General features: G+C 42.5%; 1 long non-coding RNA gene across 2 annotated transcripts; it reads right to left on the reverse strand.

Annotated features, from left to right (window-relative positions):
- Positions 1-13,974: 13,974 nt before the first annotated feature.
- LOC139069654 (uncharacterized) lies at positions 13,975-18,310 on the reverse strand. 2 transcript variants are annotated; one of them, XR_011520344.1, is made up of 5 exons: positions 16,971-18,310; positions 16,713-16,873; positions 16,141-16,631; positions 15,538-16,045; positions 13,975-15,445 (listed from the first exon to the last, which is right to left on the reverse strand). It is a non-coding gene; the product is annotated as an uncharacterized lncRNA (long non-coding RNA). The 2 variants fall into 2 exon arrangements; XR_011520343.1 differs by having other exon boundaries at positions 16,713-18,310.
- Between the last annotated feature and the right edge of the window lie 1,616 nt (positions 18,311-19,926).

Consider the following 19,926-nt stretch of genomic DNA (forward strand, 5'->3'; position numbering starts at 1 on the left):
CTTTCCTTTACACAAATCAGTCGTCCTGGTTCCTTCAAAGAAAAACAGACCCAAGTATGATGTTTCCACCCCCATGTTTTACATTAAGTAGGGTGTTCTTTGGATACAACTCAGCATTCTTTCTCGTCCAAACACGAAAAGCAGACTTTTTAGCAAAAACTTTTATTTTGGTTTCACCTGACTCGCAATCCTTTTCTGGATCATCCAAATGCTCTGTAGTAAACTTCAGACGTACCTGCAATGTACTGGCTTAAGCAGGGGGACACATAATTTGCGTCCTTGGCGGCGTAGTGTGTTACTGATGATAGCCTTTGCAACTCTGGTCCCAGCTGGCGATCATTCACTAGTTTGCCCGTGTAGTTCTGTGGTTTGTGCTCACCATTCTTGTGATAATTTTGATCCCACGGGGTGAGATAGAGACCCTGATGGAAGGATATTATCAGTGGTCTTGTATGTCTTCCACTTTCTAAGAATTGCACCTACAGCTGACTTCTTCACACCAAGCTGCATAACTATTACAGATTCAGTCTTCCCAGTTTGGTGCAGGTCTGCAATTTTGGTTCTGGTGTCCTTTGACAGCTCTTTGGTCTTGGCCATAGTGCAGTTTGGATGACTGTTTGAGGTTGTGGACAGGTGTATTTTATACTGATAACAAGTTCCAACAGGTGCTATTAATACAGGTAACAAGTGGAGGACAGAGGAGTCTCTTACAGAAGAAGTTATAGGTCTGTGAGAACCAGAAATATTGCTTGTTTGTAGGAGACCAAATATTTATTTTCCACCATAATTTGCAAATAAATTTATTTAAAAAAATACAGACAATGGGAGTCTCCTGTGGGAGTGTTCAAACTCTGTATCTCAATGGTGCTGGGTTCTACAATCCTCTAATGCACTTGACAACACAATCAGTCATCCAACCATGCACCCCACACATTCACACACTGGTGATGATTAGCTACAATGTAGCCACAGCTGCCCTGGTGTGCACTGATGGAAGCAAGGCTGCCAAACACTGGCAACACCGGTCCCTCCTGCCCAAGGACACATCAGCAGCATTCTCTGCTGGGAGCCGGGATAGATGCAACAACTTTCTGATTAGTGGGACAACCCACTCTACTTCCTGAGCTACTGCTGCCCAGAGAAAAAATAAATCTACTGTAATCTGGAAAGATCTTTCTGCTGTCAGAAACACTGTTTAGAACATAAAGAACATTTGCTTTTTTTGTTTTTGTTTCTTCCATTTATCTTTAATCAACATTTTCTTCGTGTAGCACTTTTATCATTCATCTTCCACATTATTATTTACAAAAAACTCCCCTTTGAGGTTTACCTTGTGCTTCAGTTCTGTGTGGATCTAGTCTCTAGATAACAGAGAGATAACATCAGAAATTGAGCCGTAAATGGCAGTAGCAGCTGCTGCTGCCTCTACAGAGGACCTTGGTAATCCAGAAATGCTGTTGCTGTCTCTGTCCTTGTCACGGTCCCATAGACTGCTTGAAGACACCATACAACGTGCTGCCCCCATAGGTCACTGCCAGTGTGCTGCTCCCAGAGCATCGGAGAAGATCCATAGGGCAGGAAATGATTGAGGAGCAGGACGTAGTCCTCCAGGGCAGATACCGATGTGGCCGCAGAAGCAGCCATCACCATGTTGTAATGCTAACAGGACAGAGGAGTTGTTGATATTCAAAAGGTAAACAGCAATTAGCACTATCATCAAGTTCTGGGGGTATCAAATGTGAGAAATTTTAGTTATTTGTCTCTATAAAAAAAAGTGGCACATGGTCCTTAAATCATAGAGGAACAGAGAAGTGCCACTGTTAAGTAATACACAGACTGGACAAAGCTGTTGATACCCTCTGGTCAATGAAAGCTATAACTTGAAATAACTTGTAACTGCAGCAGTACTGCTAATATTATAATTACTGAGCTATTACTGAATTATTTATGGTACTTTCTCTGGAAACTCTTAACTTAAAAATAAACATTATTAAAAATAGGCTTGGGTGGTGTCCACATTTTAACACCTAGCTTCTTCCACATTTTACCACGGTGTACAGTATTACTGGGACTAATTTTAAAACAATGACATAAGTCTCAAGTGAAATTACCAAGCTGTTTGTTTGGACCTTCACCTTTCTGAAAATGAATAACAAACACAATTTCTAAAACAATAACATAACACATAATAATAACAATATATATATATATATATATATATATATATATATATATATATATATATATATATATATATATATATATATATATATATATATATATATATATATATATATATATATATATATATATATATAGTGTGTGTGTGTGTGTGCTGAGTCTGACGCAGTGCTGGAAAGTTGTATGGTTGTGCCATACAGATGTAAAGGTACAGAAGCAGGTAAAGAGAGGAAAGGAAAGAATTATACAGGTTAAAGAAGAAGAAAGAACTAAAAAGAAAAGGTGATAGGGGTGTGAGGTGGTGATGAACAGGTGATATCACCTAGAATATGGATTTAGCAGCTGTTAATCCTGACATGCTCAAACCCAGTGAATCCCAATAAGAATAATAAATGTCTGACCTGATGGGCTAATACAGCCAGTCTGTCACTCCTCGCTCCTTGTAAAGTTTATTGTCCACATAAAGCTTATCCTCCGAGATGACAGCCCTCTTCCCATCCTGGATGAACTTTTTGCGCAGCAGAAAGAGGACTCGGCGCCAATCCAGAATTTCCTTAGGGAACTGGTCATTTGCGCTCAAATCTTTCCCTTTGAGCTCTCTTCCGTGACTTTTAACAAGATCCTTCTGCTTAAAATATTCAAATTTAGCCACGATGGGACGAGGTCTTCTGCTGTCCACTCTCTTAGCTCTAAGGCGATGTACCGGGTGAAAGGAGATGTTTTTTACCGTTTCTTCGGGTATCTTCATTTGGGTCTGGAGAAAGTTTTTTACTGTTTGCTCGCAGTTCTCCACCTCTCCCATCTGCTCCGGCAGGCCTGCAAACACCAAATTATCCCTCATGCTACGGGCCTGAATGTCCAAAACGGTTTCCTTCAGAATCTTGTTGTCCTGGGTGATCCGCGTCATTCCCTCTTCCAGGGTAGAAACGGACTCCCGCAGAGATGCGTTCTCAGCAGCGAGCCGCTCAACCTGCTCTGAACTCCAAAGATGTTCAGAGGTTCTGAATCCCCTGGTGTAGAACCTCAAGCAGATGAAGTCGCCCCTCAAATCCCAGACGCCATTTATCTATAGAATCTAATAACTCTAATATGTCCTTACGGGGAGGTGAGGCCTCAGGCGAGTCCTGAGGACGGCTCCTCTTGGTTCCAGGTGTTTCGGTCTCAGCTGCTGATTTCTTTGGACCCACGAAAAACTCAAAAACTCCGTCAATATAGTTATGTAAACTTTCAAAATTTTCTCCACTTACCTCTAGGTTGAGTGAGTTATACTTACCAGATTATTTTTTGAGTTGTCAGTAGATAAATTTGCCATATACACCACTTCACTGGGTGAGATCATTCGATCACATGGCAATATACAGATATGTACATATATACATACATCATAATTTATGCATCAAATAATACAACCACAAACACTGTTGGATCTTTATTATTATTATTATTATTATTTACTTTTCTGTTATTTATTAACATACCATTTTATACATTTAGTTACTTATTCCATCTTATTCACATGAAGGTGTCATATTTTAGCTACTCACACACACATCTATGGGTGCACTAAGGTTTGTCTCATGGAACGTACATGGAGCTGGCTCCAGAGAGAAAAGATTAAAGATTTTTGATCAGCTAAAGAGAGTGCAAGCAGATGTAATATTATTACAAGAGACTCATAGATCTGCCACATCCGCAGATGAACTTAAAACACCTGAGTTTCCCAGCATGTTCTCTGCCTGCTATAACTCTAGGCATAGGAGCGCAGTCATGGCTGCTCCCATGGTCTGCCTGTATCTGTCTTGTCTATATATGTGTGTGTGTAACCTTGGTCAGGTTGTACTATGGAGTCAAGTTCCTACGCTCTGAAAGGAGCGCTGGCAATAAAATTCATTCTGATACTGATTCTGAAGAGGTGTAGTTATTTTAATACACAAAAACATCAATTTCACAGTATTGGACATAGTTTCTGATCCAGAGGGTAGATTTATAATGTTCGAAATATCTGTACAGAACCAAAGCTTATGTATTGTCAGCATATACTGTCCAAATATTGATGACCCTTCATTCTTTCATAATTTTTTCTCTGTACTCTCCAAAAACTTGGACTGTCCACTTATACTTGGAGGCGATTTTAATTTTTGGATGAACTCTTTAACAGACAGGCTCAGTACAGCTGGGACTCAGCATAATTGGCAATCCACTAACATAGTTAAACAGTACATGAGTGATTATGGGCTTTGTGATGCATGGCGATCTCTTCATCCTAACCGTAGAGAGTATACTTTTTTCTCACACGTCCATCACTCTCATTCACATTTGGATTATTTTCTAGTCAGCAGCTCACTGTTGGCTGAAATTTCAGACACTGATACACTAACCCCATAGTTGTCATGCTCCGGTTTCTTTAACTCTGGTAAACAAGAAGACAATCCCACCATGCAAAAACTGGAGGTTTAATACATCACTGCTTAAAGATAAAGGTTTTATAGAATTTTTTTTAAAAAGGAGTGGGCTTTATATTTAGAACATAATGACCTGCCTGGAACATCAGCACCTATTCTCTGGGAGGCAGGAAAGGCAGTGATGAGAGGTAAAATAATCTCTTTCTCATCACATAAGAAAAAAGAAAACAAACTTATTCAGAAGTTAGAGGAAATCATTGTCTTTAGAGGCATCCACAGAAGAAGAGTTACTGAGCAAATTATGTAAAGCTAAATTAGAACTTCATGGAATTATTGACAAAAAGACACAATTATTAGCACAAAGACTACGAATAGAAAACTTTGAACATAGTAATAAATCAGGTAAATTTTTAGCTAGCCAATTAAAAAAAATAAAGCGAAAACTACCATATCTGCTGTTAAAGACTCAACGTAGTTTATGACCCTGAAAGTATAAACAACACTTTCAGAAACTTTTACCAAACTTTGTACTCACCACAGATAAACCCATCAGATAACGAGATCAATGAGTTCCTTGACAGAAAAACACTTCCTAAATTATCAGACAGCCAAGTTACTGTCCTGGACTCGCCGCTAACATCAGCTGAGCTCCAGTAAGCCCTTAAATCCATGACTAATAGGAAAGCTCCAGGTCCAGACAGATTTCCAGCAGAGTTCTACAAAGAATTCTGGATCATTCTGGCTCCAATATTTTTCAGAATGGTGAGAGAAATCGAACAGAGTGGCAGATTACAGCCAAACATGAACTCAGCCAATATTAGTCTCTTGTTAAAACCAGGCAAAGACCCTGCATTTCCAACCAGCTATCACCCAATTTCTCTTATTAATGTTGATCTCAAATAATTTGTAAAGCCCTGGCAAAAAGATTAGAGAAGGTAACCCCTTCATAATACACCCTGACCAAACTGGTTTCATCAAGGGTAGGCAGTCATCCACAAACTCACGTAGATTACTTAATTTGATACATTTCTCTTACAGTAGAAACATAGAAACTAGTATATTATCTCTAGATGCAGAAAATGCTTTTGATAGAGTTAACTGGAAGTTCTTATTTGCAACTTTACATAAATTTGGTTTTCAGAACTTCTTCATAAACTGGCTACAAACATTATACAGTTCACCAACTGCACATGTCAGGACAAACAACCAAATATCAGCTAGCTTCTGTCTTCAGAGGGGGACCAGGCAGGGATGCCCACTCTTCCCCCTCACTGTTTGCTATCTTTATCGAACCACTAGTAGCAGCAATTAAAGTAAAAGTAAAGTTTGTAGTATATAGAGCAGCAAAGTATTGACCAGCATGCATTATTTTGTGTCAACAGAGTTTACAATGTAGGACCTATTGAAATTAGAAAATTAAAAAAATTCACAAAACATCAGAGAAGTTTTTTTTCTTAAAAGTAAAGGTTGTAGTATGTAGAGCAGGTAAGTAATTACCAGCACACATGATTTTGCGTCAACAGAGTTCACAGTGTACGATCTATTGAAAATAGAAAACTTAAAAAATTCACAAAACATCAGAGAAGTATTTTTTGCTCAAAGTAAAGGTTGTAGTATGTAGAGCAGCTAAGTATTGACCATCATGCATGATTTGTGTCAACAGAGTTTACAATGTAGGAGCTAGTAAAATTAGAAAATTTAAAAAATTCTCAAAAAATCAGAGAAGTATTTTTTGCTAAAAGTAAAGGTTGTAGTATGTAGAGACAGTAAGTATTTACTAGCACACATGATTTTGTGTCAACAGAGTTCACAGTGTAGGAGCTATTGAATTTAGAAAAATTAAAAAAATCAAAAAAATCAGAGAAGTATTTTTCCTAAAGGTAAAGGTTGTAGTATGTAGAGCAGCTAAGAATTGACCATCATGCATGATTTTGTGTCAACATAGTTTACAGTGTATGAGCTATTGAAATTAGAAAACTTAAAAAAATTCACAAAAAATCTGAGAAGTATTTTTTCCTAAAAGTAAAGTTTGTAGCATTAAGAGGAGCTACGTATTGACCAGCACACATGATTTTGTGCCAACATATTTTATGGTGTAGGAGCTATTGAAATCTGTCAGTTGGAAAGAAATCACCAAAATCAGAGAAGTACATCCATCCATTTTCTGAACCCGCTTTGTCCATGTGGGGTCGCGTGGGGGGCGGCTGGTGCTTATCTCCAGCGGTGACCGAGCAATCAGGCGGGGTACACCATGGACAGAATTTAGAAAAATAAAAAAAAAAATCACAAAAAATCAGAGTATTTTTTGCTCAAGGTAAAGGTTGTAGTATAGCAGCTAAGTATTGACAAGCACGCATGATTTTGTGTCAACAGAGTTTACAGTGTATGAGCTATTGAGATTAGAAAACTTAAAAAATTCACAAAAAATCAGAGAAGTATTTTTTGCTAAAAGTAAAGGTTGTAGTATGTAGAGAAGGTAAGTATTTACCAGCACACATGACTTTGTGTCAACAGAGTTCACAGTGTGGGAGCTATTGAATTTAGAAAAATTAAAAATTCACAAAAAATCAGAAAAGCATTTTTTCCTAAAGGTAAAGGTTGTAGTATGTAGAGCAGCTAAGAATTGACCATCATGCATGATTTTGTGTCAACAGAGTTTACAGTGTATGAACTATTGAAATTAGAAAACTTAAAAAATTCACAAAACATGAGAGAAGTATTTTTTCCTAAAGGTAAAGGTTGTAGTATGTAGAGCAGTTAAGAATTGACAAGCATGTATGATTTTGTGTCAACAGAGTTTAAAGTGTATGAGCTATTGAAAACAATAAGTGCAATCAGGGACTGTGAACGAGCTGTTTCTCCCCTCCCTGAAAACACTTATCAGGTGATCTAGGTCTCAACCATTGCAATCAGCTGCTGCATGAACACCTCTTTCCAACTAGTAGCACAGCATTGGTTTAGTGACATAACTGAAGCGTCAGCGGAAGCGTCAGCCCTTGTGTCTCAGCCCCTCCGGTGTGAAGACACTCCGGAGTAAAGACAAATTCAAATTCAAATTCAAATTCAAATTTTATTTGTCACATACACATTCATACACAGTACGAAATGCAGTGAAATGCCTTACACAACTGCTCGTGACCTAAGAGTTGAAAATAAAAAAAACTCTACACCACGGATTAAAATGAAGGGTAAATTTAACTGGGAAAGAGTAAGGTAAAATATATCTGAATTAAAGTTGAATAATAGAATAGCTTTACAACAAAATACACAATACAATACAAATTAGAATAAAAGGTAAATTTAGCTGGGAAGGAATAAGATAAAATATATATAAGTTGAAGTTGAGAATAAAGTAACTGTACAACAAAATACATAGTATGTAAATGTATAAGAATGTATGAAGAAATAAAAATATCTGTACAAAACAGCGGCTGAACAAGTATTAAATGGAAATGAAAAAATATATATATAATGTCCAGAGTTGTGCAAACCACATTTTAGTGACTTTGTAGTGCAACTGTGCTTAAGCAAAGTCCAGACTATTCAGTGTGTGTGTGAGAACCATATGTGTGTGCACTTACTATGTGGTGGTGTGGTTTAAAGATCGTATCGCCTGCGGGAAGAAACTCCTCCTCAGCCTCTCTGTGTTGGTCTTCAGGGAGCGGAATCGCTTCCCTGACCTCAACAGAGAGAACAGTCTGTTATTTGGATGGCTGAGGTTCTTCATGATCTTCCTGGCCTTGGTCCAGCACCGCCTGCTGTAGATCGAGTGCAGGTCAGGGAGCTCGGAGCGGATGGTGCGCTCAGCTGATCGAATAACCCTCTGTAGAGCTTGTCTCTCCTGCATGGTTCTGTTCCCGAACCAGGTTATGATGTTCCCCGTCAGGATGCTCTCTATGGTGCACGAGTAGAAGTTCTTGAGCACCCTGGGGGGCAGTCAGAAGTCTCTCAAGCGTCTGAGGTAGTAGAGACGCTGCCGGGACTTTTTCACCACTGTGTTGATGTGACAGGACCATGACAGGTCCTGCGTGATGTGAACACCAAGGTATTTGAAGCTGCTCACTCTCTCCACTGGGCACTCGTTGATGACGGGGATCTGGTAGTTCCTCTCCTGCTTTGTGCTGAAGTCCACTATCAACTCCTTCGTTTTGCTGACATTTATAAGGAGGTTGTTCCTCTTGCAGGTCTCCAGATTCCTGACCTCCTTTAAGTAGGCCACCTCGTTGTTGTCAGAGATCAGACCCACCACGACGGTATCGTCAGCAAACTTAATAATGGTGGTGGAGCTGGTACTGGCCACACAATCGTATGTGTACAAAGAGTACAGCAGGGGGCTTAGAACACACCCCTGGGGGGCTCCAGTGCTGAGAGTGGTGGGGGCTGAGACATGTCCGCCCATCCTTACTGCCTGTGGTCTGCCAGTTAAGAAGTTGGAGATCCACTGGCACATAGATGAGCTCAGTCCCAGGTGCTCCAGTTTGGTGGTGAGTGTGGAGGGAATTATGGTATTAAATGCAGAGCTGTAGTCGATGAAGAGCATTTTAACATAATTCCCCCTTCTAGTGTCCAAGTGAGTGAGTGATGTGTGGAGGAGATGACAGATGGCATCGTCTGTAGAACGATTTGGACGGTAAGCGAACTGTAGTGGGTCCAGTGTGTCTGGTAGTGAAGAAATGATGAAGTCTCTGACCAGGCGTTCAAAGCACTTCATCACTACTGAGGTGAGGGCTACGGGGCGATAGTCATTGAGAGAAGCAGGGTGGGGTTTCTTCGGGACAAGAACAATGATGGACTCCTTGAAGCATGTGGGGATCACCGACTGAGATAAAGAGATGTTGAATATCTCAGTGAACACAGGAGCTAGCTGGTATGCGCAGTCTCTGAGGATACGACCTGGGATGCCGTCTGGTCCTGCTGCTTTCCTGGTGTTCACTCTCTTGAAGGCTCTCCTCACGTCATGCTCGGAGATGACGAGCATGTTTCCAGTGATGGCAGTATCTTCCTGTCTGCAGCCGTTAGCGCCGCTAGCGCCAGCGTCGTTGGAGTCCTTAGCTGCAGCCTCGAAGCGAGCATAGAAGATGTTCAGCTCGTCTGCCAGAGTCGCTTCCGCGTTCATCATACCGGTTGTTGGTGCTTTATAATCCTTTATTGTCCTCAGTCCCTGCCACAGGCTCCTAGAGTCACTCTGTTGGAGTTGTGACTCTAGTTTCCTCCCGTAGCGCTGCTTCGCCTCTTTTACCGCCTTCCGCACGTGATATGACGCGGCTTTGTACGGGTTCATGTCCCCCGTCGCGAGTCCCGTGTTATAGGCAGCGGTGCGGGATCTCAGAGCTTCGCGGATGGTTTTATCCACCCACGGCTTCTGGATGGGAAACGTAGTGATAGTCCTTGTCTCCACTGTATCATCCGCTAGTTTCCCGATGAATCCCACAACTGCTTCTGTAAACACGTTGACGTCATCAGAGCTGTTTCTGAACATGTCCCAGTCTGCGTCGTCGAGTGCATCCTGTAATGCAGCCACCGATTGGTCCGTCCAGCGCGCGACCTTCCTCTGAACCGGAACTTCCTGTTTCAGCCTTTGTTTGTATTTTGGCATGAGGAAGATGGCGGCATGATCGGATTTGCCAAACGGAGGGCAAGATTGTGCCTTGTAGCCGTCCTTGACCGTAGTATAGCAGTGGTCCAGTGTCCTTTCACCTCTGGTGGGACAGGTGATATGTTGGTAAAAGTTCGGCGCTGCGCGTTTGAGGTTGGCACCGTTGAAGTCCCCCGTCACAATAAGCGCGGCATCCCGGTGTTGTATCTGGTGCTGGGTGAGAGCCTCATGCAGCTCGCATAAGGCAGAGTCCGTGTCCGCTTGTGGTGGTATATAAACGCCACTTATAATGACCGATGTAAACTCCCGAGGTAGATAAAAAGGACGACACATGATGGACAGTAGTTCCAGATTTGGTGTGCAGGAGCGTGTCAAAGGAACAACGTTCGCACTGTTGCACCAATTGTTCACAATTAAACACACGCCGCCTCCCCTTGACTTCCCCGAGTCCCGTGTCTTGTCCATGCGGTGAACTGAGAAGAACTCGGCCGGCTGGATGGCGTAGTCCAGCACCGCTGGGGTCAGCTATGTCTCAATGAAGCAGAGGAGATTGCAGTCCCGAATGTCTCTTTGGAACTTTATCCTGGCCCTGAGGTCATCAAGCTTGTTCTCCAGTGATTGGATGTTGGCGAGCAGGATGCTAGGCAGAGGTGTGCGGTGTGCACGGGCTCTCAGCCTGTTCCTGACGCCGGCACATTTTCCCTCGAGGCCGTGTCTACCTGCGCGTGTCCACAGAGCAGGTACATAGAGCAAACAAGCTTGACCCAGACTCTGCTCCATCGAAATCTTGCAAAACGTGCCATTATCCTATACCTGTGACCACTGGCTTCAGGGGAAGGTCACACACACAGCAGACTGCTTTCGCAACCTTCAAAACCCCCGCTCGCTAAAACCAACTCCCCCGAAGACACCCACCTGTCTATGGGACTTTGGAACTGCCAATCAGCTATAAACAAAGCAGACTTCATTACCGCATATCACCTGTCACTCAATGCACTGGCTCTCACCGACACCTGGATCAAACCATGTGACAATGCTACCCCATCTGCTCTCTGAATTAACCACACTTTCTCCCACACTTCTCGTGCATCTGGTCGAGGTGGTGGGACGGGCATGTTAATTTCCAACAAATGGATATACAGTCAGTTGCTACCCATCACTAAATACAACTCCTTTGAATACCATGCCATCCAGGTAACTGTACCGAAAAAATTCTTTTTGGTTGTCATATATCGCCAACCAGGTGAACTCGTAGACTTTCTTGATGAACTCGACACCCTGCTCTCCTCCATTCCTGAGCACGACTGTCCCACAATGGTCCTTGGAGACATGAATATTCACCTGGACAATCCCAGCTCATCAGGCTTCCTGTCACTAATGTCATCATTTGATTTAAAACTAGTACAAAGTCCTCCAACTCACAAAGCTGGAAAAGCACTTGACCTCATTTTCACCAGAAACTGTGCCATAGACACAATCTCTGTCACACCACTGCAACTTTCCGATCATTACATCATCCATTTCAGCAAGACTCTACAAGGGAGGTCCACTGCTTCCTTCCCAATGGTCTCATTCCACCGAAACCTCTGCAATTTGGCACCCAAACACTTCTCCTCTCTTGTTGCCTCCACTCTTCCATCTCCCAGCACATTCTCTGCTTATGAAGTGAATGATGCCACCGAGTCACTCTGCTCCACACTCGTCTCTTGTCTTAACAACTTGTGCCCTTTAGCCACTAGACCTGCTAGATCGTCTCAGTCGCACCCTTGGCTAAATGATACCCTCCGTTCTCTACGCACCAATCTTAGAGCTGCGGAACGGAAATGGCACAAAACAAAAGATCCTGGTGATCAATTGAAATTTCATGATTTACTGTCCTCATTCTTTGCCAGCATCACTGATGCAAAGAAAGCTTCCACACTGACAAAATTCTCAGCTCTACTGACTCAGAAACTATTTTCGACATTCAAAACTCTGCTCAACCCTCCGTCTCCACCTCCTACCAACGATCTATCAGCTGACAGCTTTGCCTCATTCTTCACTGACAAAGTGGCAGCTATAAGCAAACAGTTTACTCAACTGGCCACTCCTGAACATTCGCTACCACAAACTCCTTCTAGCCCAACCATCTCAAGCCCTACTGCTTCATTTTCCTCTTTTTCCCCTCTCACTGAGAACTGTGTGTCCAAGCTTCTCACGTGTGGCCGCCCTACTACATGCCCACTCTACCCCATTCCGACTAAGCTGCTCCAAGCTATTGCTCCTTCAGTCGCCGCAGCAGTCAAACATGTGATCAATACTTCACTGACCTCCGGTACATTTCCCACCTCTCTCAAGCATGCTCAGGATACACCGCTGCTAAAAAAAAAACCCATCTCTTTCTCCAAATCATGTGGAGAACTACCGACCTATCTCTCTCCTCCCTTTTCTGTCCAAAATCATTGAAAGGGTGGTTTTCAAGAAGATCACAGAATACCTCTCTCTCACAAAACTGTCTGCTTGACTCTTACCAATCTGGGTTCAAAAAGGGCCACTCCTCTGAAACTGCTCTGTTAGCAGTGACGGAATCTTTAAAGGAAGCTAGAGCAACTGCCAAATCCTCAGTACTTATCCTGCTCGACTTATCGGCTGCATTTGACACTGTAAACCATGGCTTCCTTTTGTCCACACTCTCTAGCATGGGCTTTACAGAGAAAGCCCACGCCTGGTTTGAATCGTACCTCACAGGACGATCATTCACTGTATCTTGGCTTGGACAATCCTCTACCGTGCACCATCTTGCCACAGGAGTCCCCCAGGGCTCTGTATTAGGACATCTTCTCTTTACCATATACACCACCTCATTGGATGAGATCATTCGATCACATGGCTTCTCCTACCACTGCTATGCAGACGACACCCAGCTCTATCTGTCATTTCCACCGGACGACCACACTGTCTCTGCACGAATATCAAACTGTCTCTCTGACATATCAAAATGGATGAAATCCCACCATCTCCAACTCAACCTCTCTAAAACTGAACTACTTGTCATCCCAGCAAAACCATCCATACAGCACAATATCTCAATCCAAAATGACTTCCTATCTCTGGCTCCTTCAAAGGCAATTTGAAATCTGGGTGTTGTGATTGATGAACACCTGACCTTTAGAGATCATGTTGCCTCTGTTGCTCATTCATGTCACTTTGCGCTGTATAACATACGAAAGATCAGACCATACCTAACACAACATGCCACCCAGCTCCTGGTGCAATCTACTGTCATCTCCCGCTTCGATTACTGCAATGCCCTTCTAACTGGTCTTCCAGGCAGTACTGTGAGACCTCTTCAAATGGTCCAGAACGCAGCTGCGCATCTAGTCTTCAATCAGCCAAAAAGAGCACATGTAACCCCTCTGTTCATTGAGCTCCACTGGCTACCGCTAGCAGCACGCATCAAATTCAAATTGCTAACACTAGCATACAAAGTCCGAGATAGTACGGCTCCAATCTACCTGAATCCTCTTGTAAAGGCATACATCCCGGCCATGCCGCTCCGGTCATCACAAGATCGTCGGCTAGCAGTGCCTACACCACGCTCAGGACAATCCAGGCTCTTCCCATGCATCATTCCACAAATGTGGAATGACCTACCAAGCACTACCAGAACAGGGGCTTCCTTTTCAAGAAAATTATGGACAACCCTGAGCATTATCTTCACAAGACTGTCCGACAACGGAAGAGTGTCTTCAGTCAGAGGCTTCTTCAGTTTCGCTGCAACACTGACCGCTACTGAAGATCTTTCCTGCCAACAGCCAGTGTAATGTACAACAACTCTTTGATGACTTGATTATTATTATTATTCTGAGCTACTACAGCAATCAGTTTCCCTCTGGGATTAATAAAGTATTTTTGAATTGAATTTAATTGAATTACATCAATGTCTTTCCACAAACGAACAAGCTAGCAGTGCTGCCATCAATACAAAGATTTTGGTTGGAAAAAAAGTGTAACAAGTAGGTTTTTATTGGATTTGTTTTTACTACCCATGGTATTTTCTGAACAAGGTAAGAGAATTGAAATTAAACTATACATGCTAAGTTAATACAGGATGTAGTACACATTAAAATTCACTAACAAGCCAGAAAGTGTGATTATTTTTTAGACATTTAATATTTTTAGAAACAGATGCTTTTTTTTGCTAATTCAGGAAAACTTAATTAGGCCTAATAAAGCTATTAAAAATAGCCAGGACACTGAACAAAAGTGCTATACAGTACATGTTAACGTATAAAACAATATTCAGACAGAATAATAGAAACAATTAAACAGGATTTAATTTAATTACATTACATTTTAACAGCACTATGATAAAAACAAATGGTCAAGTATTTCTATATGTATATTGGTGGAGAACTGTGTTTCTCCATGCTGATTATATAGCCTAGGCATCATTTGATCCATCCTAATCATACTTTCTTTTAATTCTGATTTAGATGCCTCGAAAGCCATCTGTAGACAGAGACTCAGTTTTTGAAATCCTTTGCAATTCAAAAGGGGCCATATTCCAAAATGGCAAAAAAGCCACTCCAACTGCCCCAGTATGGACAGAGATGAGTCATCAGCTAGAGGACAAAATGTCAGCAAAAGCCCTGTACACCTTTGTGAAGCTGAACAGATATAACATCTGGTCAGTTTTGGAAATCACTGATCAGGAAAGTGATGGTGAAACAGAGGTAGATTCCGGTGACATTTCCTCTGGACAGGAAAACTGTCTGGCCTTTAAACTCGAGGTACCTTTTGAAGACTGGGTCAAGTTCATTCCAGAAAAGGTTAAATATAAGGACAAGTTTTCTCATTCTCAAAAACGAGAATACACTATTTTGAAGCCTGGCACTGGACTCATATCTTGAACGATCTTATCTGGAAGAAAGTGAAAAACACATGCACACTTGTTTTCCGAAGAGCGAAGATCCATCCAACCACCAACAATAATTATTTGAAAATTAGAGGCCACTGTAATGAATGCCAAGCTTAGCTGGAAATGCCATGTGACACAGAGCCAGCAATTAATAGTCCAATAGTGCTCCAGTTTTCTATTACACATATAGACGTGTTCCTGCACACTGGCTGTTCCAAGCGGTTCATGTCTGGAAACTTGCGTGACGAGATTTCCAAAGAGCTGTGTGAAGGCAGGATGGAAACAGCTGTATGGAGGTCAGCCAAGGCAGCAGATCTCATGGATGTTGGAGATCTTGAGCCAAGCCACCTTCCAAATTTGGCCACCCTGCGAAAGGCCAAACAAGAGAGGAAATATATGGAATCAGGGCACAAAGATCCCATTGCATCTTTATATCTATTTAAATATAGTGCACCAACCTGTGGTCATATCCGAGATATTGGACTGGACAGGGTTTTTTTTGTGTCACTATTGGAGTCAATCTCAGTTGCGTGTTTACAAAACATTGTCCAAAAAAATCCCTCAACTGTGTGCTTTGACGCAACGGGCTCAGTTGTGAAAAAACTGCAAACACCAAATGGCAGATCTGGTCATGTCTTTCTTTACCAAGGCGTTCTGACAGCAAAAATTTGCCCCAGTGTCCCAGTAGTGCAAATGTTGTCAGAAAAACATGATATTAATGCCATCACAAACTGGTTGACAGAATGGATTCGTTCGGGTGCACTTGTACCAAAGGAAGCTGTGAGTGACTTTTCTTTAGCTATTCTTGGTGCTCTGGTCAAGGCTTTTACTCCTCACCCAGATCTGAAATCCTACATCAACGAATGCTTTCATGTCTTTCTTAGAACTCGGGCTGCTAAACTCCCCCCTTATTTCATCAGGGTGGATGTTGCACACTGCATCAAGATGATATGCCAGTGGGACTGCCTGAAGAAGAAAACACACCGTGTTAGATTTCTTTGTCAGGTCAATTACAAAACTTCTGTAGTCACAGAGCTTGGACCAAGCAAAACACCTCTTACGTGCCATCATGGTTATGGCCCTCAGTGAAGCGGAAGGTGATGACAGTTCTGGAGCCCCTCTTGCATCAGAAACAAGCAAAAAATATCTGAACGCCTAAATTGCTGATGACTCCATCATTGTTCCTGACGAGAAGAGGAAAGAAAGTGACAGAGAGGAACCCCTTGATGAGATCCAGACTGACATACGACAGTGGATAACAGAAATATGTGAGGAGAGCAGGTCACTTGCTTCAGCTGATGGGGACAGGGATAATATTCACTTCCTTCCTGACATACACATATGGTAAGACTTGCAAGTTACTTGCCACTCTGGACAGGAATAATGGTCCCTGAATTTCAAAGCTCCAGCATCACAGCAAACTCAGCCACTGTTGAAGCGGAGTTCAAAAACATAAAACAAGGCCTTTTCAAACATGAAAACTTGCCAATCCGAAATGATCGCTTCATCGCTCGTCATCTTTCCTTCCTCGAAGGAAACACGCAGATTTATTCTGCACAAGAAAAAAAACAAAGATGAGTCAACAGTGGGCTCATTGACAGCCACAGATACTAAGCCAGGATTCATTACTCACAGTGCAGAGGACAAACAAAAAATGGAGGCTAATCCATTTGTGGGACCTGATGTTGCTCCATCTGATGAAGATGCCATTGAGAATTGGAGGGGCCAAGCTGTTCCAACCAAAAAAAGGAAGATGACTTCCTACCTCTCCTTGTACTGAGTGGCTCAATGCAGCTTTTGGGGCCAAAAGAGTGAAGTTGGGTTTATTAAAAAATGGAAATCTTCACCAGCCTATTAGATTTGGGGAATCACCCATCTGTGTAATCAATACCTGTGCATTTGATGCATTTGCTCAGAACCTATGTTGTGCCTTCTGTGACAGTTCTGCATTTCAAAATACTGTTATGAAAGACAGTGAGAACCCAGTTTTGCAGTTGGTGAAAACCATTGCCACTGATGTAGTGAGTCAGCAAACCTACAAGAGGAGGGAAGAGCTGCTTAGTGCAATGTTTGAAGCAGTCCAGTTGAGGTCTGGTGCCCTCCAAATTGATGCTCAGTGCAACATCTCCACTGTCATTGCGAAGACAATGAGGAACACATCAAGTGTTTATTTCATCAAACACTGCTCCTCACAGTACTGCTACCTCAGTAAAGGGATGACGAGGGAAGTGCCACTTGTTTCTCCTGCCATTTCTGTCCTCAGAGATTCTGGTATGACTCATCTTGCCACTGCTGTGGAAGCAGGACTCAGCCTACCCGAGTCTCAATGCCTCAGGCCAATCTCCAATGCATCTCTGTGTCCATCAGATTTCAAAACAGAAGACAGCACCTCAGGAAAGGAACTCTGTGCTGGGACAGTTACTCACAGCTACAAGCTTGGAGATATAGTATGGATTGATACTGACCTTGCAAACAAAGAAGTGGTTTCCTTGAGTGAATGTCCTGCCATTGTGATTCTCAACTCTGGTCCTCAAGGCACACTGCCCTGCATGTTTTTGTATTCTCCCTGCCTTACACATCCCATTCAGCTGACTGCAGTTCAGCAAAAGCTTGTTAATCAACCATCAATTTTAATCAGCTGTGCTGAAGCAGGGAAAACCTGAAAACTCCCTGGACAGTGTGCTTTGAGGTCCAGGGTTGAAAAACACTAGACTAAAATATATTTGCTTTTCAAACTCAGTCAACTTCACCTCTATAAACTTTATTTTTTTCTTTCAATAAACTTGCCATATTTATTGTGTTGACCTCATTACCAAAGTCATGTTTCACTCAACTTTACAATTTAAGAGTCACTATTCCTCAGCCGCAACAAAATTAAATGTATAGCTGCAAAAAAAATGATTGGATTTGTGAATTTGTACTAAATATAATATAATACATGTCCACTAAAATTATTGTCATTTTTTGATTTTGGAAACGTGTAATATCTCAGAAACCATTGCATCACAAACATCAGTTTCACCTGCACAAATCAGCACAAATGAAGCACTAAAAAAGTAGACTAATATGGTCCATTTTGGAGCAGTTTGGGAATTTGATGATGCCATCATGCAAAAATAAAACGTGTAATATCTCAGAAACCGTTGCAGCACAAACGTCAAGTTTCACCTGCACAAATCAGCACAAATGAAGCACTAAAAAGGTAGACTATTATGGTCCATTTTGGAGCAGTCTGGGAGGGGGGGGGGGGGGCGGTGACCTCTGAATGACCCATTAAACAAAGTTTAATATCTTAGAAACCATAGCAGCACAAATGTCAATTTTACCTGCACAAATCAGCACAAACGAAGCACTAACCGAGCAGCCTATTTGCCTGCACTTTTGAAGCTGACGGGGGTCAGCTTCACAGAGCTACGATAGCTGCACGGAGCGGGCTGGAGCGCCGGCCCATGTGGTCTGTAGAATAAAATAACAAGGTCGCCGAATGAAGGCGGTCCCTTTTTCGCGGTGCTTCGGCGGCCGGTGTGTCCCTGGCGTAACCCTGCAATTTGGATGCTGCTTTTCCTGTTCAGCTATTGCTGGAGTGTATGTATATACAGGTGCTGGCCAGTAAATTAGAATATCATCAAAAGGTTGAAAATATTTCAGTAATTCCATTCAAAACGTGAAACTTGTACATTATATGCATGCAATGCACACAGACCAATGTATTTCCGATGTTTATTACGTTTAATTTTGATATTTATAGGTGACAACCAATGAAAACATCAAATCTGGTATCTCAGAAAATTAGAATATTCTAAAGGCCAATGAAAAAATGTTTGTTTCTCTAATGTTGGCCAACTGAAAAGAATGAACATGAAAAGAATGTGCATGTATAGCACTCAATACTTAGTCGGGGCTCCTTTTGCCTCAATAACTGCAGTAATGCGGCGTGGCATGGACTCGATCAGTCTGTGGCACTGCTCAGGTGTTATGAGAGCCCAGGTTGCTCTGATAGTCGTCTTCAGCTCCTCTGCATTGTTGGGTCTAGCGTATTGCATCCTCCGCTTCACAATACCCCATATGTTTTCTATGGGGTTAAGGTCAGGCGAGTTTGCTGGCCAATCAAGGACAGGGATACCATGGTCCTTGAACCAGGTGCTGGTGGTTTTGGCACTGTGTGCAGGTGCCAAGTCCTGTTGAAAGGTGAAGTCTGCATCCCCATAAAGTTGGTCAGCAGCAGGAAGCATGAAGTGCTCTAAAACTTCCTGGTAGACGGCTGCATTGACCCTGGACCTCAGGAAACAGAGTGGGCCAACACCGGCAGATGACATGGCACCCCACACCATCACTGACGGTGGAAACTTTACACTGGACCTCATGCAACGTGGATTCTGTGCTTCTCCGCTCTTCCTCCAGACTCTGGGTCCTTGATTTCCAAAGGAAATGCAGAACTTGCTTTCATCAGAAAACATAACTTTGGACCACTCAGCATCAGTCCAGTCCTTTTTGTCCTTGGCCCAGGCGAGACGCTTCTTGCGCTGTTTCATGTTCAAGAGTGGCTTGACACACGGAATGCGACACCTGAATCCCATGTCTTTCATGAGTCTCCTCGTGGTGGTTCTTGAAGCGCTGACTCCAGCTGCAGTCCACTCTTTGTGGATCTCCCCCACATTTTTGAATGGGTTTGTCGTCACAATTCTCTGCAGGGTGCGGTTATCCCTAGAGCTTGTACACTTTTTTCTACCACATTTTTTCCGTCCCTTCGCCTGTCTGTTAATGTGCTTGGACACAGAGCTCTGCGAACAGCCAGCTTCTTTAGCAATCACCTTTTGTGTCTTGCCCTCCTTGTGCAAGGTGTCAAT

Source organism: Nothobranchius furzeri, chromosome 4 (genome assembly GCF_043380555.1).
Source record: "Nothobranchius furzeri strain GRZ-AD chromosome 4, NfurGRZ-RIMD1, whole genome shotgun sequence".
In the NCBI taxonomy this organism is placed as follows: Eukaryota; Metazoa; Chordata; class Actinopteri; order Cyprinodontiformes; family Nothobranchiidae; genus Nothobranchius; species Nothobranchius furzeri.